The sequence below is a fragment of the Eschrichtius robustus genome, chromosome 11 (genome assembly GCF_028021215.1).
Source record: "Eschrichtius robustus isolate mEscRob2 chromosome 11, mEscRob2.pri, whole genome shotgun sequence".
NCBI classification, from domain to species: domain Eukaryota; kingdom Metazoa; phylum Chordata; class Mammalia; order Artiodactyla; family Eschrichtiidae; genus Eschrichtius; species Eschrichtius robustus.
The window spans coordinates 36,866,830-36,894,216 of NC_090834.1; the positions used below are offsets into that span (position 1 = coordinate 36,866,830).

General features: G+C 33.9%; 1 protein-coding gene and 1 pseudogene across 1 annotated transcript in view; both read right to left on the reverse strand.

The window, feature by feature from the left end:
* Positions 1-27,387, reverse strand: part of CNTN5 (contactin 5) — a 1,372,019-nt gene that overhangs the window by 432,126 nt on the left and 912,506 nt on the right. The gene's annotated exons all lie outside the window — the stretch shown is intronic.
* On the reverse strand, positions 9,479-10,677 carry LOC137771900 (S-adenosylmethionine decarboxylase proenzyme pseudogene; annotated as a pseudogene).

Sequence of the window (27,387 nt, forward strand, 5' to 3'; positions counted from 1 at the left end):
TCAATTTCTCCCTTTATGTCTGTTAATATTTGTTTTATGTATTTAGGTTCTCCTATATTGGGTTCATATATATTTACAATTGTTATATCTTCTATAGTAACACAACAATAAAAGGGGATTTTAACACCCCACTTACATCATTGGACAGAAAATCCAGACTGAAAATCCATAAGGAAACACTGGCCTTAAAGGACACATTAGACCAGGTGGTCTTTATATATCTATATCTATATCTCTATCTAGATATATATATCTTTAATTTTTGTGTTTCCTGGACCCTACAAAAAACCCAAACATGTGAATGCTAAACAATATGCTACTAAACAACCAAAGTTTCTCTGAAGAAATCAAAGAAGAAATTAAAAACTACCTGTAGATAAATGAAAACTACAACAAAACAATCCAAAAGCAGTTCTTAAAGAGAAGTTTATAGCAATACAAGCCTACTTCAGGAAATAAGAAAAATGTTAAGTAAACAACTTAACTTTACAACAAAAGGAACCAGAAAAAGAAGAACAAAGAAAATCCAAAGTTAGTGGAAGTAAAGAAATCATAAAGATCAGGGTAAAATTAAACAAAATAGAGACAAAAAAACAATGAAAAAGATCAATGAAACTAAGAGCCGGTCCTTTGCAAAGATAAATAAAATTGATAAACATTTAGCCAGACTCATCAAGAAAAAAAAAGAGAGCATGCCCAAATCAATAAAATCAGAAATAATAAAGAAGTTGCAACCAAAACCACACAAATAAAAAGGGATTATAAGAGGATAATTCTATGCCAATAAGCTGGAAAACCTAGAAGAAATGGACAAATTCCTAGAAAAGAACAAGAAAGAAATAGAAAATATGAAGAGGCAAATTACTAGTACTGAAATTGAATCAGTAATAAAAAATTCCCACAGCAAACAAAAGTCCAGAACCAGATCGCTTCACAGTTGAATTCTACAAAACATTTAAAGCAGACTAAATGCCTTTTCTTCACAAATAATTTCAAAGAATTTCAGAGAAAGGAATGTTTCCTAACTCATTCTGTGAGACCAGGATCACCCTGATATGAAAACCAGACAAGGATATCACAAGAAAATAAAATTGCAGGCCAATATCCCTGATGAACATAGGTGCAAAAATCCTCAACAAAATACTTGCACACCAAATTCAACAATACATAAAAAGGATCATACACCATGTTCAAGTGGGTTTTATCTTAGGGCTACAAGGATGTTTCAATATCCACAAATCAATCAATGTTATACTCTACATTAATAAATTGAAGAATAAAAGTCATCTGATCATCTCAATAGATGGAGAAAAATTTTTTGACAAAATTCAACATTCATTTATGATAAAAACTCTTCACAAAGTGAGTATAGAGGGAACATACCTCAACATAATAAAGGCCATATATGACAAACTCATAGCTAACATCATAGTTATGAAAAGCTACAATAAAGAATAAGACAAGGATGCCCACTCTTACCACTTTTATTCAACATAGTACTGGAGTTCCTAACTATAGGAATCAGATAAGAAAAGAAACAAAAGGAATTGAACTTGAAAGGAAAAGTAAAACTGTCACACTTTGCAGATGACATGATTCTATACATAGAAAACCCTAAAGACACCACCAAAAATTACTGGAACTCATCAATGAATTTGGTAAAGTTTCATGATACAAAGTTAATATACAAAAATCTGTTGTGTTTCTTTACACTATCAATGAACTAGCATAAGGAAAAAAGCCCATCTACAATCACATCAAAAAGAAAAAGTTACCTAGGAATAAATCTAACTAAGGAGGTAAAAGACCTGTACTCAGACAACTGTAAGACACTGTTGAAAGAAATTGAAGATGACACAAACAGATGGAGAGATATACTGTGCTCATGAATTAGAAGAATTAATGTTGTTAAAATGACCATACTATCCAAAGAAATCTATAGATTCAGTGCAATCCCCCTGTCAAATTACCAATGGCATTTTTCACAGAACCACAACAAATAATTCTATGATTTGTATGGAAACGCAAAAGACCCCAAAAGCCATAACAATCTTCAGGAAGAAGAACAACACTGGAGGTACCACACTCCCTAATTTCAAACCATACTAGCAAGCTACCATAACCAAAACAGTATGGTACTCACACAAATTCAGATACATGTATCAATGGAACAGAATAGAGAGCTGAGAAACAAGCCCACACTTACATGGGCAATTAATCTATGATAACGGAGGGAAGAATATACAATGGGGAAACAACAATCTTGTTGACAGCCTCTGCAATAAATGATGTTGAGTAAACTGGACAGCTACATGCAAAAGAATCAAATTGGACTACTCTCCCACACTATGCAGAAAAATAAATTCAAAATGGTTTAAGACTTAATGTAAGACCAGTGATCATAAAATTTCTAGAAGAAACAAAGGCAGTACTTGCTTAACATTGGTCTTAGTAATTTTGGGGGATATGTCTTCTCAGGTACGGAAACCAAAAGCAAAAATAAACAAATGGAACTATGTCAAACTAAAAAGATTTTGCACAGTGAAGGAAACTATCAACCAAATGAAAATGCCACCTACTGAATGGGAGAAGGTATTTTCAAACAATTTGAAAATTAATAGGGGGTTAATGTCCAAAATATACAAAGAACTTATAAAACTCAACATCAAAAAACACCAAAAAGCAAGCAACCAGGTTAAAAAACGGACAGAGGATTTGAATAGATATTTTTCCAAAGAAGACATACAGATGGTCAAGTGGCACATTAAAAGATGCTCAATATAACTAATCCTCTGAGAAATACTAATTAAAGCTACAGTGAGATATCAACTCTCACCTGTCTGAATGGCTATTATCAATAACAAATTAAAAGTGTTGGAGAAGATTTAGGGAATGCACTGTTGGTGGGAATGTAAATTGGTGCAGCCACTGTGGAAAACAGTATGGAGACTCCTGAAAAAATTAAAAATAGAACTACCAGCAATTCCACTCCTGGGTATTTACCCAAAGAAAATAAAAACACTAATTAGGAAAAATATGTGCACCATAGTTCACTGCAGCATTATTTACAATAGCCAAAATATGGAAGCAACCTAAGTGCCCATCAATAGATGAACTGGTAATGAAAATGGCATGTATATATATATATATATATATATACACAATGGAATATTACTCGGCCATAAAAAAGAATGGAATCTTGCCATTTGTGACAACATGGATGGACCTAGGGGGTATTATGCTAAGTGAAATGTCAGACATAGAAAACAAATACTGTATGATTTCCACTTATACGTGAATCTAAAACAAAACAAAACAAATTGACAAGCATAACTGAACAGAAGGAGCCATAAAAGCAGTGAACAAAAAGGTGGTTGTCAGTGAGGAGGGGCTCATGAGAGGGAAGGAATAGGTAAGGGAAATTTACAGGTACAAACTTTCAGTTACAAAATAAGTTGAGTCAGAGGTAGGAAATGTACAGTGTGGCTAAAAGTTGATAACTATGTGATAACTTTGTATGGTGACAGATGACAAGTAGACTAATCATCATGATCACTTTTAAATGTATAGAAATATCAAATTACTATGTTGTGTACCAGGAGCTAACATAATGCTGTACTTCAATTATACTTCAAAAACAAACGAACAAACTCATAAAAAAAGATATCAGGTTTGTGTTTACCAAAGGCAGGAGTGTGGGGCAGAGGAAATTGGATGAAGGCAGTCAAAAGGTACAAACTCCCAGTTTTAAGATAAGTATTAGGGATGTAATTTACAACATGATATATATAATTAACACTGCTGTCTGTGCTATAGATGAAAGTTTTTAAGATGGTAAATCATGAGTTCTTATCACAAGGTAAACTTTTTTTTTCTATTTCTTTAATTTTGTATCTATATGAGATGATGTTTGTTCACTAAGCTTGTTGTGATAATCATTTCATGATGTATGTAAGTCAAATCATTATGCTGTATACCTTAAACTTATACAGTGTCGTATGTCGTTTATATCAATAAAACTGTGTAAAAAACGATAATCATGGTGGGAACTAGGTAAAATGGAGAGAGTATGCACACAAAGTCATTTACATCTGTTTAATAAACACTGTGTAAACTAAAGGAAACACTTGTGTGTAAGATTTTTCCTGGAGAACAGCTTTTCAAGCTTGGTTCTGATGATCTCTAAGATGCTAAACACTCCATGAATTTAACTTACCGCCTATGATTCTAACTTCAAGCTATCATTCAGAACCTAATTTTTATGTGTAGTTATATATTACCTATCATTCAGAACTTATTTCAATCTGCAAACATATTTATGAAATAAATACATATATAAAAAATAAAATATATATGAATGAATACTCCTAACTAGTATCCATTACTACATTGAATATCAAATGAAACACTTTTTATATTTTTTACTTATATTTTGATGATTGACTTGATTATCAACTGAAATAAGAAAATATTGTTATCAGCGTAAAATTGTACACCATTTACTTACAAGGCTACAGTTTTCTGTAGTTTTATCATGATTGATCTAAGAAAAATAAACGGAAAAAAGTTGCTGAAATGAACATTCTGCCATTATAATTGCTAAAATGTGTCATACTTATCTTCTAAATTATACATTAGGAGACTTTATATTCAAATCACAATGAATTATATTTTAAAGCCTTTTATATAGTGTCTGACACATAACAGACGATATGTGTTTTAAAATAGTAAAGGACTTCCCTGGTGGCACAGTGGTTAAGAATCCACCTGCCAATGCGGGAGACATGGGTTCAATCCCTGGTCCAGGAAGATCCCACATCCCGCAGAGCAACTAAGCCCATGAGCCACAACTACTGAGCCTGTGCTCTAGGGCCTGCGAGCCACAGCTACTGAAGCCCACGTGCATAAAGGCCATGCTCCACAACAAGAGAAGCCACCACAATGAGAAGCCCGCACACCGCAACAAAGAGTAGCCCCCGCTCACTGCAGCTAGAGGAAGCCTGTGCACAGCAAGAAAGACCCAACACAGCCGTAAATAAATAATAAATAAATAAATAAATAAATTTTAAAAATAAAATAAAGTAAAATGTATTTTACTGTGTACATGTGAAGCTCCAGTCTTTGTAGTGTAGAAGATAATAATTAGAGGAATTATTCCAAAGTTATATTTTTGGTAAATTATAGGCCAGTAGGCATCATGATTTCCTTCCTCATTTGTAGAATATGAAAACTAGATTGTAGTAATACCTTCAAGCCACCAGATGTCTTTATGCAGTTTGAAGAACTGTAGCAGAAGTTAAGTTTTACAGAAATGTCTGCTCTTCTACTTTGTGCAAACTCGGGATGACTCTTATTTTAAAAATCTAATTTATTTCTATTAATATCAAGAATTTCTGAGACCTTACCATATTTTTATAGAAAAACTCCCCTCCGTTGTATATCTCTCCACTCCTACAAGGCAATTTTAGCTCTACTAGCTCCTACTTAGAATAGCTCCAATGGACAACATAATTATTTCTTTTCCATATATCTACTGAAAATATATAATTAACTGGTGAGTAGATTTTTTTAAACAATTTTTTGACTCTAAGTATAAAATTATACTTTTGAATCTGAACACTAAACATTTCAGCAAGGCAATAGATTTTTCCCTCCTAAATCCAACCCAGTCCCAAACTGCATGAGAAAGTTTGTATTGGTCTCTTTTGAATTTTGCTTTGGTTATACAATTTCTTTCCATAATTGACTAATGTGTGTGTCTGAGTGTTTTGCCCTGCCAAATTTGTTTTCAACTGCTGTGTGTATTGCAGAGCACTTAGAACAGTCCTGGCCCCCTGAGCAAATGCTTCAGGATGTAAATTGCTGGGTTTTCTTGATTCCCTTAGCTCATTTGCTGTTATAGAGTTAAATCAAGTATCATGGATTTGCATTTTTTTACAAGCTATAACCTCACTAGTTCTATTTAAATAACTTGCACCCTATTTAATTAAAAAATCTTACGGAGCTACTTTATTTCATAACTCAGCTGACTCGTGATCAAGTTTCAACCTATCTTAGATCTTGGTGAAAAACCTCATGTCTTGCCTTAGACTGAATCTCCTCTGACCTTGTAGCAGTATTTTTTTTTTTTTTTCCTTTTTCAGCATTCAGTTATCTTAGGAAGTTTTAATTTGTGATCTTCACTTAGGCTGAACTAATATGGCAAGTGATCTTGGGTAATGCTCAAATTTTAGGGAGGGTTGATTTTACTATGTGCAGCAACTCACATATTATACAGCAAGTGAATGGTGAAAAAAAATAAATAACAAGTTATTTCAGGTCAAAACTCAGGTCATTTGCAGTATATCACCTATGCTTAGTAAGTCCAGTGCCTGGCATTCAAAAATTATTGGCTGAATGAATGAATGAATAAATGATGCACATTTAAAAGGGCAGTTGTTACAAATTGACCTCTGTAAATGTCAAACACTACTCTCTTCCTATCTGATTTATTTCCATGAAACTAGAGAAGAGGTTTTTTTTTTAAGGTAGAATACGCATTTAAATAATTTATTGAAAACACTACTTTTGTGTAGAGATTTCCATCAATTATATGAAGAAATTCTTGACAGAATGAAATCACTTTTCACATTAAGCATCAGTTCAATATACTAGTATTCTGATTTTGTTTCTGTTTTGTAGTTGCTCTAGCTCTTTTGAATTAAAGTACAAGAAAATACTTCCCAGAAATTTTGTAGGGCTAATATAACTATTTACTCATGGTACATTTTTCTTTAAATCTGCTATGGCATATGCATTGCTCATATTGCTGAAAGGCATCCCACATAATCTAGTCCAAGGCTCGCAGACATTTTCTGTAAAGGGTCAGATAGTAAATATTTGAGGCTTCGTAGGCCAAAAGGCAAAACTGAGCATATTATATGATACTGGCATATAATTTTCATGTCACAAAGTATTATTGTTTTAAATTTTTCAACAATTTAAAAATTTAAAAATAAATCCTTCGCTTGTGGGCTCTGTAAAAAGCAAAGATTTAGCCTGTGGCTGTAGTTTGTTGACCCCTGGTCTAGTCTGCTGAAATTAGTAGGAATAGGAAGACTTAATGAATTTCTACTGCTAGAGAGTCAATGACTTTTCTATATAGCCTGTTCAAGTCATTTTACAGAAGTAAGATATTTGCATGGTAGAAGAGCTTGGCCTCTAGAATCAGAAAGGAATGGATTTGAATTCTCTTCCACTTATTGCCCACGTAATGCTGGACAAGCTCCTTTAAGCTTCAGTTTACCGACCTGTGCAATAGGAATAATAATACTACAGAATTTGTATCAGGGGGACAATGCTTGCAATTCACCCAGCAGCAGGCCTTAACTTATAGTTAATCCTCAGTAAATGTTAGCTATTACTATTTTATATGAAGAGTTAGCACATTCATCCTATATCCAGCATCTAGCATTATGTTTACTAAATAGCAGTTCAGTTGTTTTTTTTTTTTTGAATGTCACTAGACAATGAATTAAGCACACCTTTATTGAAGCTTAAATTGTGGTACAGAAATACATTTCAAATGATTTAAGTCCAACACCATGAAGAGAGAAATTATGGCACCAAGATTCTCCCTCCTCTATCATACACACTAGGATTAATTTAGATTACTATTCAATCTATAGTTTTCATTTTTCTAGGCTTTGTTCCATACAAATTTGTGCAGTTTCTCAACATTAAATAGAAATCTTAAATCTATTGGGCGGGGGCCGGGGGGGGGGGATCAGACCTCAAGCCAATAAATGTTCATCAAATCTACTGGGACACTGTTCAAGAACAAAATCCACTTTGAGCATTGGTCCTCATAATAGCACCAAAACGTTAGGTACTGGGCGCTAATTACAGAATCGGACTGATCCATTGATTGAAAGCTTCTTCAATGAAGCTCTGAATCAACAACATGTTTAAAAGTCAAAAGCGTTCCAACCACTTGATTTCGAACCAAGTAGAATTTATGTTTAGAAACACTAAAACAAAAGTGTTTCATTTATAAATACGGAAGGAACAAAAACATCACTGCATCAATCCAGAAAGAATCAAACATTGTTTGAGGACAAGAAGAAATACAAAATTGAGTCAACTTTGCTCTTTTCTCAGCTGCTTAAATAAGTGTCTGTATTAGCAAATACAGCTAAAAGATGCCAACTCTTTTAAGCCTGTATTTCTGGTCATTTCCCATTGACCATTTTGGAATTGGGTATGCTATATTTTATGGATAGCACTCTGCTTCACTGTGTAGTATGTCTGACTAACCTGGACAGTTCTCATTCATCACTTGATGATACTCCATGGTGAAAGAAATACCAGTAAGAGGAACCGTCAGAACACTATCACATGCATCACAAAGTCACAGAACTTTTTAAGTCACAAAGATGGCAAAGACATCGATTCCGCTTTGAACCAAAGTTTATGGCATATCATTAACAGAAAGTAGTGGAAATGGCTATGAAAGTAAAAGTTGAGGTGACTCATCTGAGGTGACTTGACTTGTTGAATCCAACACAACCTTTATCTTAAAGCTCCTTGCTAACAAATTTAGTGATAATTTTTTTATACTACTACTTAGCAAGTTAATAAAGACATGGTACCCATGAGAAGCTAATCTCATTTAATGGGGGCCACAGAATGGCATACAGTTTCCATACAGTTCTGCCAGTACTCCCTAGTATCAATCTACACCTTCTTTGCTAATCAATACCAGCTTATTCCAAAAGAGCTCATGGTAACGAAAAATGCCAGACTCCCTTGACCTTAAAAGAAAATTAAGCCCAGGGTCCACCCCCACCCCCGTTCCCCATCTGGGGTATAAGGTTAGTGTAAACCCACAGTGTAACAGTGTATTGTTTCATGGAGGGGGTGTGGTTGGGAGGGAGACACCATGGTGAGGAATGAATCAATTAAAGTCACACAAGTATAGGAAGCAGTGAGATAGTAATACACAAAATAGACAACTGCAGTCATTTTCATAGAGGACTCGACTCATGGAAGAAGAACTTTGATTGGTGCTGCAAAAACATCTGTATGAAGTAGAAATTGGTTTCAATAACATTAGTAGAGAGTATGTTCTAGAAAGTGGAGGTAACTGGACGCAAAATCCTGGTAGCAATTTAATAGAACAGTCCCAGATGGCTAGGCTGAGGCCAACACCTAATGAGGACAAAAGCCTTGTCTGTGGGGAATTTTGGATGATACCTGGAGAAATATTACACTGTGCATAAACCAAATTGAGTTGTTTTCACAAGTGTTGTAAAGTTTCATATAGTAAAAGGTTTTTTCTACATGCATTTCAATTTCACAGCAAGAGTGGCATAGGATACCTAAACACAGAAGAGAACATTCAAGCAAGATATCTAGCTCCTTGATATAATAATGCATACAATTCAAAATGATTACACTATCATTACATCTAGGGCTTTCTGCAACTACAAGGTGGTGGTTATGGAAAGCATGGCCCTTGGTATCAATATCTAAAAAGCAGCCACCACCTTCTTCTATGTGTGTTCTCTTTTTGCATTTTTTCTTCATTTTTCTTAATCAACTCTGCTGTTGTTGCTGCTTCTTAGCAAAACTGGTAAAAACAAAATTGTAATCATTGAACATAGCGCTCTGGCAATCAAGACGTTTAAAACCTTCAATCTTCTGGGGTGAAGAAAGCACTGTGTGACATTTAGAACTCTGATTTACAAACAGGGTGGTCACAAATTTTCCTGGCTTGAAGACTTCCACAACTTTCCTGATCAGGTCATCATAGGAGGTCTGACTTAAGTTTGTTTCAAAGCTAACATAAGAAAATTCTGGTTCTGGAGTGATGTGAATAGTCCAATAAGTTCCATCCAATTTCATTCCATTCATTGAATACCCACAAAGATTGAACAGTGTGGCATCAATGACAGAACCTGGTATCAGGTCACGAATTCCACTCTCAAGAGTGACATCCTTTGCAGTAACACCATCTTTCATGTAGAACTGGTCCATAACTGCTGGGTCAAGCTCACTCATCAGAATTTCCAGGGTTTGATCTGGCTGATTGATTACCCGACTCTCTGGGAAATCCAAAGTATACAAGTACCAACAGTCAGAATTCATGTGTCCCATACAATATGCGGCTCCATTTGGGAAAACTGCATTAAGAAACTCTATTTCTTCCTGGAAATTCCGGTGTGGGTACCCTTGGTGAGAAGACTTCATGAAATTCTTGCAAGAATAAAAGAAGCTTTGAGTCAAACCCACTGTAATCCCTAGCAAGTTTCAACAAGGCAACCAGTGCTTTCAGCAAGAGGGTGGTACCACATGTCTTCAAAATTGAACGTCTCTTGGAGACAAACATGCTACTCTCACTGAGTACATAAGCTTCCTGCTTGTCAGTTTTTGTCACACTTATGATTGAACATTGCACATCCTTCAAAAGTATGTCCCACTCGGATCTTGGGATGGTGCGAAGATCCCCAGATCCTTGGTTTGCGTCGGGTTGCTGCCTGGAGAACCAAACCTCCAGCAGCTTCTCGGTCCCTTCGAAAAAATGTGCAGCTTCCATCACCGTGAGACTAGCGAACAACCAACAACCACAGAAAATCAACTAAATTAAATCTCTTCTCCCGCCGCTGCCGCCACCGCTGCGGATTGTTCCAGCTGTGTTACTAAAATTCAGGTTCCTTTTTTGCTATAATTTTATATTAACTTTTTTTAAAAAAGGGTTAATAAAATTTTCCCGGCTTTTTTTTTTTTTTTTTTTTGTGAGCGAAAGTTGAACGTGAGTCTGTTGGAAATAGAGGCAGATACATCTCAGTCTCTTGTAGTCCGCTGTTTCCCCGTTAGAGAGAGTAGAGCGAGCGCTAGCTAATGTCGCCGGCCATACTGTGGGAGCCACAGTTCAGTTTTTTATTCATTCATTCATTCATTTTCCTTCATTAAACAAATATTCATTGCATGTCTACTATGTGTCAGGCACCATGTTATGTACTTAATAATTATTGTTGAATGAATAAACCTTGACTGGTGAGCTGATTATAGGTATAGGAAAAAGTAAGTCATTCTATGTTCTTGAACAGAGAAGACATACCAATAATAGTTCTCAGAAATATTGTGATTATCTTAGCAGCTTATAGTTCAAATGGCATCTCAAATTGAATCTTTAAAAAATATGTAAAATGGAAGTGTGATAATGATGATGGCAATGATGATGATGACAGCTAACATTTATTGAATATTCACTACCTGTTAATCACTGTACTAAGGGCTCTCTATATTTTTTCTTTTTTTTTTTTGTTTGTTTGTTTTTCCACGTTATATTTTATTTTATTTTGTCTTTTTTTTTTTATTGAAGTATAGTTGATTTACAATGTACTGCCAATCTCTGCTGTACAGCAAAGTGACTCAGTTATACACATACATTCTTTTTTTATATTCTTTTCCATTATGGTTTATCCCAGGGTACTGAATATAGTTCCTTGTGCTATACATTAGGACCTTATTGTTTATCCATGCTAAATGTAATAGTTTGCATCTACTAATCCCAAACTCCCAGTCCGTCCCTCTCTCTCCCATGCTCCCCCTTGGCAACCACAAGTCTGTTCTCTATGTCTATGAGTCTGTACCTGTTTTGTAGATAGGTTCATTTGTGCCATATTTTAGATTTCACGTATAAGTAATATCGTATGGTATTTGTCTTTTTCTTTCTGACTTACTTCACTTAGTATGATGATCTCTAGTTGCATCCATGTTGCTGCAAATGGCATTATTTTGTTCTTTTTTAGGGCTGAGTAGTATTGCATTGTATATATATGTATCACATCTTCTTTATCCATTCATCTGGTGATGGACATTTAGGTTGTTTCCATGTTTTGGCTATTGTGAACAGTGCTGTTATGAACATAAGGGTGTATATATCTTTTTGAATTATAGTTTTGTCTGGGTATATTCCCAAGAGTGGGATTGCTGGATTACATGGTAATTCTGTTTTTAGTTTTCTGAGGAACCAGTGTATGAGGGTTCCCTTTTCACCCCATCCTCTCCAGAATTTGTTACTTGTAGACTTTTTAATGATGGCCATTCTGACTGGTGTGAGTTGGTACCTCATTGTAGTTTTGATTTGCATTTCTCTAATAACTTGTGATGTTGAGCATCGTTTCATGTGCCTACTGGCCATCTGTATGTCCTCTTTAGAGAAATGTCTATTAAGGCCTTCTGCCCATTTTTCGATTGGGTTGTTTGGTTTTCTGTTGTTGAGTTGTATGAGTTGTTTGTATATTTTGGAGATTAAGCCCTTGTCTGTTGCATCATTTGCAAATATTTTCTCCCATTCAATAGGTTGTCTTTTCGTGTTTTTTTGTTTGATTGTTTGGTTGGTTTTTTTAATGAATTTTTGAATTTTATTTTATTTTTTTTTATACAGCAGGTTCTTATTAGTCATCAATTTTATACACATCAGTGTATACATGTCAATCCCAATCGCCCAATTCATCACACCACCAGCACCACCCCTCCCCACCGCTTTCCCCCCTTGGTGTCCATACGTTTGTTCTCTACATCTGTGTCTCAATTTCTGCCTTGCAAAATGGTTCATCTGTACCATTTTTCTAGGTTCCTCATATATGTGTTAATATACAATATTTGTTTTTCTCTTTCTGACTTATTTCACTCTGTATGACAGTCTCTAGATCCATCCACGTCTCTACAAATGACCCAATTACGTTCGTTTTTATGGCTGAGTAATATTCCATTGTATATATATACCACATCTTCTTTATCCATTCATCTGTTGATGGGCATTTAGGTTGCTTCCATGACCTGGCTATTGTAAATAGTGCTGCAATGAACATTGGGGTGCATGTGTCTTTTTGAATTATGGCTTCCTCTGGGTATATGCCCAGTAGTGGGATTGCTGGGTCATATGGTAGTTCTATTTTTAGTTTTTTAAGGAACCTCCATACTGTTCTCCATAGTGGCTGTATCAATTTACATTCCCACCAACAGTGCAAGAGGGTTCCCTTTTCTCCACACCCTCTCAAGCAACTGTTGTTTGTAGATTTTCTGATGATGTCCATTCTAACTGGAGTGAGGTGATACCCCACTGTAGTTTTGATTTGCATTTCTCTAATAATTAGTGTTGTTGAGCAGCTTTTCATGTGCTTCTTGGCCATCTGTATGTCTTCTTTGGAGAAATGTCTCTTTAGGTCTTCTGCCCATTTTTGGATTGGGTTGTTTTTTTTTTAATATTGAGCTGCACGAGCTGTTTATATATTTTGGAGATTAATCCTTTGTCCGTTGATTCATTTGCAAATATTTTCTCCCATTCTGAGGGTTGTCTTTTTGTCTTGTTTATGGTTTCCTTTGCTGTGCAAAAGCTTTGACGTTTCATTAGGTCCCACTTGTTGGATCAAGGAGGTGGATCAAAAAAGATCTTGCTGTGATTTATGTCAAAGAGTGTTCTTCCTATGTTTTCCTCTAAGAGTTTTATAGTGTCTGGTCTTACATTTAGGTCTCTAATCTAATCTCAATTAATTCTTTCAAAAATATCCTTTTGGTTAATTACTCTTATTACTCGAAATTTTGTTTATTTATTTTGTAATGAGGACTTGAGGCTCAGAGAAATTATATACAGTTGCCCAACATCACACAGCTAGTAAGCAAAAGAAAATCCCTGGAAATTAATTTATTAATATTATGAACTTTTAATTAATTTGATAAACTTAATTTAATACCTAGAATGTAGGATCAATAATATGGTCCTTGCTTCAAGAAGCTCATTTTAAATAAATGAATAAAGAAGCTTTATTCATCCTCTCAATCACTCTTTCTTTCAAGTATAAATTAAATGTCTCCTATCTTCCAGGCACTTAAAGGCACTGAGGTTATAGCAATGAGAATATTGAATTTGCCTTTCAAATAGTATTCATTGTTTTTATTTTGTTTTATTTTGTTTTTAGAGAATGTTCTGAAGAATTATATATTTTCCTTGTGTAGTGACAATCATTTCCTTTTCTTTTACAATTCTTTCCTAGCTACCATATTAAATCTTATAAGTTCTTATATTTATTCTGATTGTTTTGAATTTTCTAGACATAAAAACATAACATTTCCAAATACTGTTTATTTTTGTCACTTTTTAACAATATTATATCTTAAATTTTTCTTATTTCATTTGTTTTAGTGACTCGTTTAGAATTTTAAGATCACTATTATGTTACATGATGGCAAAATAAGAAATCTTATCATTTTTGCTTCTTTAATGGAAATGTCTCAGAAGTTTCTCTATTAAATAATATGGTAATATTTGATTCAAATTTGATAGAATAAATGAAACTAAGAGAGCTTCACTAAAAATTTATATTTCACTCAACTGTTTTTAAAATTAAATATAGACTTTTCAGTATTTGATAAGAAAATCAAATTTAATTGTATCTATTTCCATGCTACATTATGTTAAATAGATTTCCTAATGCTAATTTATTTTTTGATTCCTAGAAATACAAAAGACTAGAAGATATATGGTAAAGTTGTTTACTTCTGTTCTTTTACCAGTTTCTCCTTGAGATTCCAATAGTGCTTGTTTTTTTTAAATTTAATATGAATGAATAAATGTTTACAATTTTTATATTTCCATTATTAACTATATCTTTTAGAAATATATAATCATTAGCTCCTTTCTTGCTTGGAGCCTTCACTCTTATTTCCTTTGCCTGCAGTGCTGTTATTTCTCACCAACCTATCCCCCAATACTCACATATGTGTGCACAAATGATCAAGCACAACACACATAGACTAGTATATGTATACCGAATTTTTAATCTTTTAGCTATTAGCTTAAATATCACTTCTTCAGCCATGCCTCCACACAAATCCAATCTCCCAAAATTATAGGTTCACACACTGACTATTTCTCTCTTTGCCTTTATCTTAAGTGTAAATAACTTTGTGCAATTAATTTTTAAATACTTGGCTCCCTTTAATAAGCTTCACAAGGGCAAGTACCAAGTTTGTGTTACTTAGTGTTGTGGCCCAGTATCTAAAAGAACACTTTGCACATAATGAGAACCCAATGAAGGAATGTTTGTCCTTTTGTTTGTACTTTATCTAACATTACTATTAATCAACTCTGTTGTAATTTTGTTGTTGCTGGAACATATTTTGTCTATTCTTTCACATATAATCTGTTTGTATTTATGTGTATGTGTAACTGGACATATAAATTTCATATACATAGAAAAAATTTAATAATCTGATATTCTTTGAATTTTAGTATAGTAATTTAATGCATTTACATTTGTCATAGCTGATATGTCTGATCTTATTTGTCATTTCATGTGTGATTTCTGTTTTTAAGCTTTCATAGTGGTTCATTTTTTTCTGTTCCCTTTAATATAGCAAAACTTTCTTTGCCTTAACTTTGTTAAAATACAATATATTTGTATTCTATATAGTTATATCTATCTGGCTAGCTTTCTTATCTATCATCTATATTCTTTTGAAAACCTACTCATGTTTTTCAAGAGAAAACATAATTGCATTCTTATTAATAAAGAGTGGTGTGAGAACTTTTCAATCTCCTCTCTATTCAAAATGAGAAACTTAGTAGGTATTTTAATCATTACTACTCATTTCCTTTTTGTGACATTATTAATATAATCTGGTTCAGAGCCTAAACTGTTTTTATTAAGTTGTTATGGTTTATAGTATTAGGTATCTCTACTTTCAACATTTTTGTAATTCTTCTTCTCAAGTAATTTTTATGACTAACTAGCTTTAAAGATAAATATTTAACTCTTCACAGCAAAACTTCAACACTTATGTGATTCTTCTCTTGAGCTGAGTCCATGTATGTGATAAATCTCAGAACTTTTCACAATTGAGGTATCTTTTTGCCACATCCAGATATGAATATTAACTCTTCTGGTTTATATTTCTTTGGTTACAATTTTCTTGAAAACTGGAACATTGCTCATGTGAAGATTACGTCTCTTTCTTACGTTAGTTACCATAGGACAAGTCAATGTTTACAGGACTTTTTCCAATTCCCAGGTCTAGGAGACATTCATTTGGGGTATCTCTGCTGGACTAAGGAGACATCTCTTATATTGGCTGGCTAGTTCTGACACTGGAATGATTGGGAGTAGGAAAATGACAATTCTTAATATCCAACGTTATCAAGGTTCATAATATTTTTATGTCCCATCATAATCACTTTATCTTTAAGACTGTATAATTCAGATACAATGTACCTCCTCTAGGTCTACTTCTACCCTAGACCTTTACAGAAGATGCTGTCTACGAATTATTGTAAACTCTTGGGGTAGAAAAATATCCTGATGATTTTGGACAGCAGTACCAACAAAGTAACATTATGCCATGGGAAAGGGGCAGCATGTCTTCCTCTCTTATTTTCAGTGAGAAGGACAACTTTACCTTATGAAATAAAATTTAGGTTTTCCTAAATCCAACACCATGTTGCTTATATTTCTTATAAATTTCTCTATACTTTGACATTAGGTTTTCAGATTATTATGGCATTAGAGTTATAGCAGGCATTTGTGGTTTTCTGCATAATAATGAGTTTTTTACTAGTAATGTGAGAAAGACTTTTCAAGAAATAGCTAGTAAACAGTTGTTTTCAACATTTGTGTCTGTTTATAAATGTTCAGTTTTCAAGTTATTGATCCAACTGCTATGGATTCAAGCTTTTTCTTGCTGCCAGTACCTGGCATAATATACTGGGAATTCTCTTTTTTTTCAGTTTTAGTTACATTTTTGCAGGTGGTGAACACAAAGAAAGCTTGGGAAAAAAACAACCTGTAAAATTTGAAACTCCCTAGTTGTTTCATTAGGTTTTGGATAGCCAAAGCTATTCATATCACATTCATGACTCTGGCACCTTTACAGGCCTCTAGATTAAATGGAGATTAACAACATTGAAATTAAACTCTGATACTTTGATGATTGATGTTGCTGAGCCTAAGACCTTGTTTCTTTGAAAGTAAGGATAAAAAAGATCACCTTGCTTGTAAATATTGAAAAGTTAACTGGTGAATGAAGCATCTATTTTAAATGTGAAATATGCCACCATGAAGAGTATATCTGAACTATCTGGACTCCAGGAAAACCTTCATACCACCCAATAGGTGGTGGGTGGAAATGGTAGGTACAGAAGTCACTATAGCAACAGCAGTAGGAAGAGGTAATTTTGCTTTCATCTCGCTTAATAATAGAATGCCACCGGCTGGCATCAAAGACACCAGCATTTCCCTCCTAGAAAAATCCTTGGCAAGGCAATGGCAACAGCTGCACAAATACCAGAAAACAAAGAGAAGTGTTCTCTCTCTTGATCTCCAGCCCCAAATGTTTAAACTGTGTAAAGCCATACATATTTTTAATGGATTATATGCTTTAACAAAGTAAATTTAAAAAATCTTTATATATACATATGTTTATATACACCAACATATATATTGAGATATATAAAAACAATGTGATGTTGGCTAGCTTGATGTGAAGGAATGGCAAGAATGTTCCTAATTTCATTATCAATCATGAACCATAAAGAATGTGATGTACTTGTCCATGTCTCCCTGTGTCCTTACTACAACAATGTGCCTGCAAAACTGTTGCACTAGCTTGTGGGAGATTCCCATTCCTTATTTATCATTGTAGTCTGTGTGCCTGTGAACTTTTCTGCAGTGTAGTAGGTGCTCAATAAATGCTTGTTGAATAAAGGAATATATTAGTGTGATGTTATCAAAAAGCAAGGAAAATATTATTATTGATATTTTTTAAGATTCACTAAGAGGAGAGGTATCAAATTTCAGCATCTTTCTTGATGTAGCCCAAATTGTCCAGCTTTTATTTGCACATTCACTTAAGTTTTAGTTTGCAATATTAACAGTAATCTTATAGTAATGCCAAATAAGTGTGATTGCTGTTTTCATAAGGGTGTCTTCATATATAGTTAGGGCAGAAAGTGGCACCTTTGTATTTCTTGCTTATATTGGAGATGCCACCATGAAAAAATGGGATTTAAAGGTCTTCTGATGTTCAGGAGTTCACCTGTTAAAATGCAAATCCCAGTGAAGTGACCCAATCTTCAACAGCTCCAGTAACTTTTGCCAAGACTGGGAGCTGAAAAGACTTCGTTCTTCCTCTGAGTACAGCACTTAATGCTCATACCATGTATTTAGTACTTGTATTGCTTTTGTAAACAAAGTATATTTACAAAAGCAATACAAGCTTGAGATATATAGAAAACAGTTTGATATATATAGAAAAGTTGAGAAGCTATTAAAGAAAATTCCTATATATTCCATACCCAGTTTCCTCTATTGTTAATATCTTACATAGGTATGGTGTGCTTCTTACCATTAATGAACCAATATTTACATATTATTATTAACTAAAGTCCATAATTTTTTTTTCAGAATTCCTTAGTATTTACCTAATGTACTTCTTCTGTTCCAAGATTCCATCTAGGACACCATGTTTCATTGTTGTCATGTCTCTGTATATTCCTCTTGACTGTGAGATTTTCTCAAATTTTTCCTTGTTTTTGACGACCCTAAAAGTTTTGAGGGGCACTGGTCAGGTATTTTTAGAAAGTCCCTCAACTGAGATTTGCCTGTCATTTTTCTCATTATTGGACTGGAGTTATGGATTGTGAGGAGGAAGACAGCAGAGCTAAAGTGTCATTTTGCACACAGCATATTAATTATACATATTACCATGATTTATCGCTGCTGATGTTGACTTTAGTCTCCTGACTGAGGTGGTGTTTGCCAGGCTTCTCCTCTGCGAAGTTACTCCTTTTAGCTTCCCTTTCCATACTGTACTCTTTGGAAGTAAGTCACTAAGGACGGCCCACAATTAGGCAGTGAGTAGTTATGCTTCACCTCTGTGAGGGTGGATATCATCATAAAATACTTGGAATTCTGCACGGGAGATGTGTCTTTTCTCTACCATTTATTAATTTATGCAATACATGAATATTTATTCATAAATTATGAATATGTATTATATATATTATATGGATGTATATTTATTTTATACTTTATAACCCAGTACTATCTTATTTTGTTGCTCAACGTATTCTAGTTTTTGCAATTATAGCTCTTTCAGTTGAATTCTTTACCTTGCTGAGAAACTCCATTACTGTGGATTTTTTCTTTTATTTTTAATCACTTTCCTGCACTTACATTGCCTTTTTATTTCTATATTCAATTTTTCATGTCAAATATATTGTATACTGTGATAAGAATGAGACCATATTTTTCTGATTCCCTGCACATAATAGGTGAGCATTAATTATTTGTTCAATTATGATGATCTACGGTAAGTGAAAGGTTGTTTATGAGAAAACTTAAATGTGACCATTTAATTGTGGTCTTTAATTGTAGTCATTGTATTTGGCAATGGAAAAGATTTATAAAGGTGAAAATCAATGAATTAGTGTACAGAATGTGATTTGAAAAAAATATTTTTAAATGAGGTATTTTGTTGTTGTTATTGCTGCAAAAGATCAACCTCAGTACTATGTTGGAAGTATAAAATGTCTAGTGAAATTTGCCAATATATCAAACATTGTTTTGAGCTTGATGGACTTCTTTTATGGTAGAAAGGAAAATAAAACCTGTTTTCATGTTCAGAGTTTCAAATTTTCTGTGTCAATATTTTACTGCTTGCTGTATATTTTTTCTTATGCTTTTTCAAATATCTATCTCTCTCTCTATCTTTGAGAAAAGAATCAGATTATGACAGGAACCCATGCTGACATCATCCAAGCTTTCTTCTTTTAGGGAATATAATGTATGCAGATTATATCAATGCCCATAGGTTTATATTCAGATGACATTTCAAATAATACCCACTTATTCTCTCAAGTTGCTACATAAGAAAAGATTTTGCTGGACAAAAAGCTTTATTTTTTTCTGTGTTATATTTTTGTAAAATTCTACATAAATCCGTTAAAGATACTGACTAAAGATGATGATAATAACGAGGATGACTATAATGATATCTAAATATATTCAATCTTGTTTTTGCCAGTGACAGTGTTAAGCTTTTTACATGAGTTATCCTCTCAACACTCCCAAAATGTAAGCACCTTCCCCAATTAAATAAATGATACAGTGGAAACGTAGAGACATTAAAAATCTTGCTTTGGGTCACACAGCTAAATGTGTGATGCAGGCAGAATTCAAACACAGGTCCCTCTGATTTCAGATCACGCATGCTCACACCATAACTCCTCATCTCTGCACATTTAGAGATAATGTCCTTTTAGGTATTTCTTTCCTTTATCTCTGTTCTCTCCGCAGGTTTTCTTTCCTATGTGGTGTCTGTTGCTGACAGCTCATAACTACGAATGAATCAAAGCCTAACAAATGTGATTCAGCTTCAGGGTCTTTGAACTTCGAAATAAAAATAAGCCTATTCTAGCTCTCTTTCATGATGCCCCAGATGTTTCCTTCAGTGTGCCCTGCCATGTTGTCACCAGTGCCATGGGCTGATTAGGCAGCCTGCTGTTGTCAGTTGACTGTCAATCTTTTTTAACATCTGAGTCTCTGGGCTCTTTCGAAGCATCTAAGTTAACATATTGTTACAGAAACATCAAAATTTCAACCTTGTCAAGTAGTGTTAGTTGAAAAGAAAAATGAAAACTTTGTAGCTGTGCATTCCTTCCCCTTAGCAATTGAGGAAAAGAGAAGAGTAAGCATCTCTCTCTTATCATATGATAGATTAATGCATGAAATGATGATAACGATACCTGACATCTACTGAGTATGATTATGTGCCAGGCACTGTGCTTGATGCTTTATATGCATTATTTCCTTTAGTCCTAAGAACAGCTCTGTGAGGTAGGAGCTATTGTGAACCTCATTTTAAAGAGGAGAAAACAGACTTAAGAAAATAAATAATATTTCTTAGGATGCTCAGCTGGTAAGTTACAGAGCTGGAATTCCAGTCAAATTTATTTGATTCTTGTCCATTCTCTTAATCATTATATAACACTCACTTAATCATTATGTATCACTCACTTAATCAGTATATACTGTTATCACTGCTGGAACAACAGTTTTAAAGCATTTATAAATCTCAATTCACATTTTGAGAATTTCCACCTCTGCCAGTCTTCAAAAGTGATCCTGTCTGGTCCCATTACCATAGACTACAGCATTGGTCAAAACCATGGTGAGAACCTCAAGAGCTATGTTATTGACTGCCCTGGTGGAAACAGGATGGATGACAGAGTGTGGAGATGAATGTCTAATTCATATGAATGTCAAAAGAAATAAAAAATTTGATGTTTTAATCACACATTAATTTGTTATATTTGGTATAATCAAAATCATATATAAATACATTATATATATATAACATAACTAGGAGTTTAAAAATATCAAATGAACACCCATATACCAACCACTAAATTAAAGAAACAGAACTTTAGATTGTGATTGGGCTCTTCTATGCCTTTCCCTTCCTATCCCTTTGTACCATTACTGCCCCCATCATAATACATATTTAAATTTTTGTGCTTATCATTCCTTCCTTTAACAATCTTCCTCACATATGCTTATTGTGAGATATATTATTCAATTTTGAATTTTATAGAAATGATTTAAAGTCAGCTGCCCTAAAAATTCTTTGTGCTCTGTTATTCATGTTCCTCTTTTCCCAGGAACCATTCCATGGTTTTGCCTTTTTCCAGAACGTCATATTGTTGGAATCATACAGCATGTAGCCTTTTCAGATTGGTTTCTTTCACTTCGTAATACGCATTTAATGTTCCTCCATGTTGTCTTATGGCTTTATAGTTCATTACTTTTCAGTGGTGAATGATATTCCATTTTCTGGATGTACCACAGTTTATTCATCCATTTACTTACTGAAGGACATCTTGGTTGCTTTCAAGACTTAGCAATTATAAACAAAGGGGTTATAAACATCTGTGTGCAGGTTTTTATGTAGACCTGAGTTTTCAACTCTATTGGGTAACCACTAAGAAGAACAATTGATGAATCATTTGGTAAGAATATGTTTAGCTTTGTAAGAAACTGCCAAACTGTCTTTCAAAGAGCCTCTAATACTTTGCATTCCTATTAGCAATGTATGAGAGTTCTTTGCTGCTGCACAGCCATCCCAGCAATTGGTATCATCAGTATTCCAGATTTTGTCCTTTCTACTAAGTTTGTAGTGGTATCTTATTGCTTTATATGTCCTGTTTTTCATTAATAAGATCATATATTTTACCTTATCTCTTTTTTTGTTCATTAATCTTGTTAGGGGCTTATATATTTTATAATTCAAGTAATTATATGTTACCATTGTTATTTTGTACGGTAATGTACACTTAACTGATTATCAGTTTACCAACATCTTGCTCACCATTTTTTCCTGCATCTTAGAACTTCCTTTTGAGTATATTTTCTTTTTTTCCTGAAATATACTCTTAACCCTTCCTTTAGTGTAAAACTATTGGTGGTAAATTCTCTCAGTTTTTGTTTGGTTACAAAGTCTTTTTTTTTTTTTTTTTTAATCTCTTATTCTTGACGGATAATTTTCCTGAGCACACAATTCTAGGTTGACAGCTATTTTTTGTTTAGTACTTTGAGGATTTTATCTCCTGGCTTCTTTTGTTGCTGTTGAAGAATTTGGTTGCCATTCTTCTGTAAGTGCTTTGCCTTTCCTTTCTGTTCTTAAGATCTTTGCAATACATGCTCTGTAGTTTCACTGCACTGTGCCCAGGTGCGGAGTTCTCTCTTATTCATGCTGCTCTGTATATATCCCACCTTTGGTATTCTGATGTTTGTGAAATCATAATTTTCATGAATTTTGGAAAATTCTCAGCTACTGTATTTTCAGATATTTGTTCTTTCATTACCATTTCTATTCTCTTCTATACTTCAGTAATGGCAATTCTATACTTTAATCAATTCACTGAATATATTTCATTTAAAAAAGTCATATTTAATTCTTTTTCAAATCTCTTTGGTCAATCTGGAGAGTGTATGGATTCTCATTTATTTTTTATTATATTATCATTTTCTTTAAAAATTTAAATTCATAGTTATTTTATATTCTGTATCTGAAGTAATCTGTATTATTTTAAGTTTTAAGGGTAAAAATCTGATATTTTTCCTAGTTGACCTTTTACTTGTAACATTTTCTTCTGTGGCTGGTGATGTTTGATTGTTAGTTCATGTATAGTTCATGTTAAATTTTGGGAATCTGGAGGCCTATATTCAGGATGCTTTCCTCCAGAGAGATTTCCATTTGCTTCTGTTCTGAGCCAAGAGGTAATCCGGCCTTGGGGTCATTCAATCCAGCTTCCAAGTTGTTTTAGTGTTAAAACAACTTGGAAGAGGGGCTAAAATGTAGCAGGACCATTTGAATTGCAGATATTACCTGATACCAACCTTTACCAACAAGTCAAACAATATAAGTAATATCCTGCCAAGAATTAGCATTTCCTTTTGGAAAAACATGAGTATGTAAGACACAGTTCCTATTAATATTATCTCTTTTTTTCTTCAATAAGACATGTGTGATTTCTTATTAACAGACTGTGAGTCTGAAAAGTGTGTGGAAACATTGTTCTTAAAGGAAGCAGATTCATATTGGGGGTTCCCCAGTTTTACGTTCAATGGCACAGTTGGAAAATATTGACTTTTCTTATTCTCCAGCCACCCATGCTTCAAAAACACATAAATTTCAGGTTCATTTATAATAAATAACTTAGAAAGACCAGGTATATCCTAACTGATTAGACACCTTTTTGTTTTGGTTTTGGTTTTTGACAGGCACTCTCCATCATCTTTCTGTTAGTAAACACCATAAGCACGTTTACAAGGAAGCTACGTCCAGGTAGGTCATTACTTTTAGCATGTCTTTATACAGGAATGAATAAGTTACAGGTTGTTCTTTCTCAAAGTTTTTTTTTTTTTTTCTTCTCAGATTTCTTCAGGAGGTCTGGTTGCTGGGCCGTAGTTATGAACATATTATAGTTTTGAATGTATTACTGACTGCAGCATTTGCCTTCAAGCCAAATCTCTGTTATTAGTTGCTTAATGTTCACAGCCCAGCTCTTGTTTTTAGCAAAGTCTTTCTTCCTCCTTTTTTTTATAGGGGGGTGAGTGGCTTAGAGGGAATGCATTCTTAGAGATTTATCCCACTTTATGCAAGTCCAGCATTAATTATATTTTAGGAAGAGTACTTTGTCTTTTAATGTGAGAGTTTCTTGGGAGTGTCTGGAGCACTTATTGACGAAAACTCTTATCTAAACTTTAAACTATGACGATTAAGGGTGTGATCTATGTATGAAGTCACTTTACAATTAAAATTATCTTCAGCATTGGACATTGTTAACATTTTGTTCAGGGACTTCACAGTACCTAAATCATGTTTGCTAAAATAAGCTAAGTCATTTCTGATGGCTTTGTGTCAGGTTGTATGCCCATCTACAATTTCAGTGCTAAACTGTACTGTCTAAGCCTATATGTCAGGGTTCTGTTGTCCCCTTTCAGGTTCAGCAGAGTAGTGACAAACTCAGTGCTGTGTTTGATCACCAGTAATAACTGGGACTGTAATCTCTGTGATGAACAAGATGAGATAGGAGGAACTTAAGTGGGAAGCTATAGAACATTATGAGACAATGCTGTGCATCTCTCAGATAGGAGTCTGTGAAATAAACTGCAAACTCTGCAATACATGGCTGGAGGGGTATCTGCCTTTGCTACAAATCACAGTAATGACCGAAAACCTAGCACCAGCAGCTTCTGTAACACTAAAAAAATCACTGCCTCAGGGCAGATTTAGTTTATACCCAGCACTTACCAAGCAAGTTTCTCCTTTATTTTCTTTTAAAAATAATGACATAGTATACCCTACCCGAGGAGTCAAGATTTTTTTTAGCATCACTTAAATCCTTTTTGACATAATGTACACTATTGATTGGAGAACAATGATGCTGTAATTCATAATAATGGATTTCAATGAATTTTTAAAAAGCATAACTAATGTAGAATCAAAGTGACTTTCCCTGGGAAATGCACCATGAGCTTTCCCATGAAAAACTGTAAATAACAGTTATATAAATCATTTCATAAGGATCTAAAAACATTCTCCTTTCTGGCTATAATTTTTAAAAGTTTGGGGCAGGAATTTTGTTTTGAGTAATCATTGTAATTCAACTGTTGAAATTTAAAAAAAAAACCCAAAAACGGTTTCATTTATTGTGTTTCCTATTTTACAGTGTCTGGAGCTTGTAGATCAAATCCATGTCTTCCAGCATCTTTTGTTTCTAGACAGCTTTCAGTGCAAAGGGCTCTCACTAGTCACACCTACAATTCCAAGAACTTGGCCATATTCCTGCTGCTGCACAGTCTGTCACAATGTCTGATAAGTCACAGATGTGTGCTAAATAATTACTGCCGGTTGTAATTAAAACTAGCTTGCAACTCTTAAACTCAATTAATACCTTCATAGGTGGCCTTAATTTCTCACTGAATAGCTTCTAATGAAGCATGACAATTTTTAGATGTACTTTATAAATTTTGTTTCAAAGAGTGAGACTTTTCTCTTTCAACATTAAGAAAAATTCATAAAGTTTCCTTCTACTTTCTCACAAATAGATGGTTGAAATAATTTGTTTCTATCTCTGAAATAACATTTTCCATACTTAAACAGAGAGGACAATTCTATTATTCCTAATATTGTATAATAATGTCCTTGGAATTCTTGACTGAGAAGGTGATTTAGGCAAATGATTACATGTCACACCAGAGAACATTTGGTAAAAGTCAAAATCAATTCATAATATTCTACAAGATGCTGCTAATTTTTTATAAGCCTCAATTTCAAGTATTTTTGTAAAGTTGAGCAAACAGCTCAAATATTATTCTCTTCAGACATGCTTCTGGCATGAAGTAAGGATGTCATCAACTCTGAAAAAACTTCGAAGCTTATTTTAATTGATGTTATATCATTTATGGTGCCAGTCTTTTGGGGCCTTGTTGTTTCTGTTTTATTGGTCATGAGTGAAAAGAATACGAATGCAGTAAAAGAGAGTGATTCTTCTTAGTGTTTATACTGAATTTTCTCATTCCATGAGTATTATTGCAGAAAAAAATGTTACCTGCATACATTTCCATAATTTTTTTAACTTATTCTTAGAGGAAAAGAGAGCCAATAGAGCAATGACAATATTAATGCTTTATCTCTTCTATTTATATTTTAAGTTAATAGTTTTTCATGATTGAAAATATATTCAATTACTTCACTGATCTTATTTGAGATATTAATAGACACATGCAATGCATATGTGGGGAAATGTAATATATAACCAAGTATAATGAACCTGAATTTAAGAACAGTGAAAAGAAGAAGGGGAAAACTGGCTGGCCAATAAGGAACCTACATTATATTAAGAGAAGTTCTCACATACGTAATTAGTTTTGGTTTTTACTTTTTATCCTTAAGAAGGTCAGGAAGTTAAGCAAATAAATATTGCATCTGCTGAAAGCAAGTGTAGTTACAAGTGGTTGCTGCCATCATCTGCAGCTCTGTGGAGTCAATAAGAGCATAAACTTCTGCTAAATGCACTGAGCATCAAATCCCAGCTCCCACACTTACTAGATCTTGAGCTAGTTTCTTAAACTCTCTCATCTATGTAATTCACTGTAATATATAATTTTTACCAGCTCACGTAAAGTTGTCATGAGCATTACATGGAATGAAGTGTTCATGGTATTAAAGCACGGCTAGCACATAAATAAACTCAAAAAAATGGTAGCTAGTTGTATTTTTTAAATTTAGGACACAGAGCCATGAGTTAAAAAAAGTAAAAAACAATTCTTGTCAAGTCTGTGTGTGGAAATAACACAAATCTGCAGCATCTATAAATCTCTGGATGGTGTCAGATTTCATCTATGTTTATCTGTCCTGTCCAATTTCAAAATTCCCAACATCCCCTAAAAGCTACCAATGTGTACTACCTGGCCTGGTGACATAGTTCATCAGTACAAAGAAAAATTGAATTTTATAATGACAGGGCAGAAGAACTTTCACAAAATTTTTTAAAACTTTCTTTCAGGAAGACTTCTTACTGTTCCATTTAGCTAGGTCCCTGCTTTTCCCCACTGCTTAATCAGCAATCATCATCACCAGCATTTCTGGAAGTATTATCTCAAATAATCACAACCAAAATATTGGATTGGGGCAGAAAGGTGTTTCTTTGAGTGTGTTGGGTTTTTCTTTTTTTTTTTTTTTTGATCATGTTTCCCTTGCTCTTTTACAATGCATAGTCACTTATTTTATGTAAGTCATCACTAGCTAGCATTGTTGTTTAGAATTTGAAAACATTCT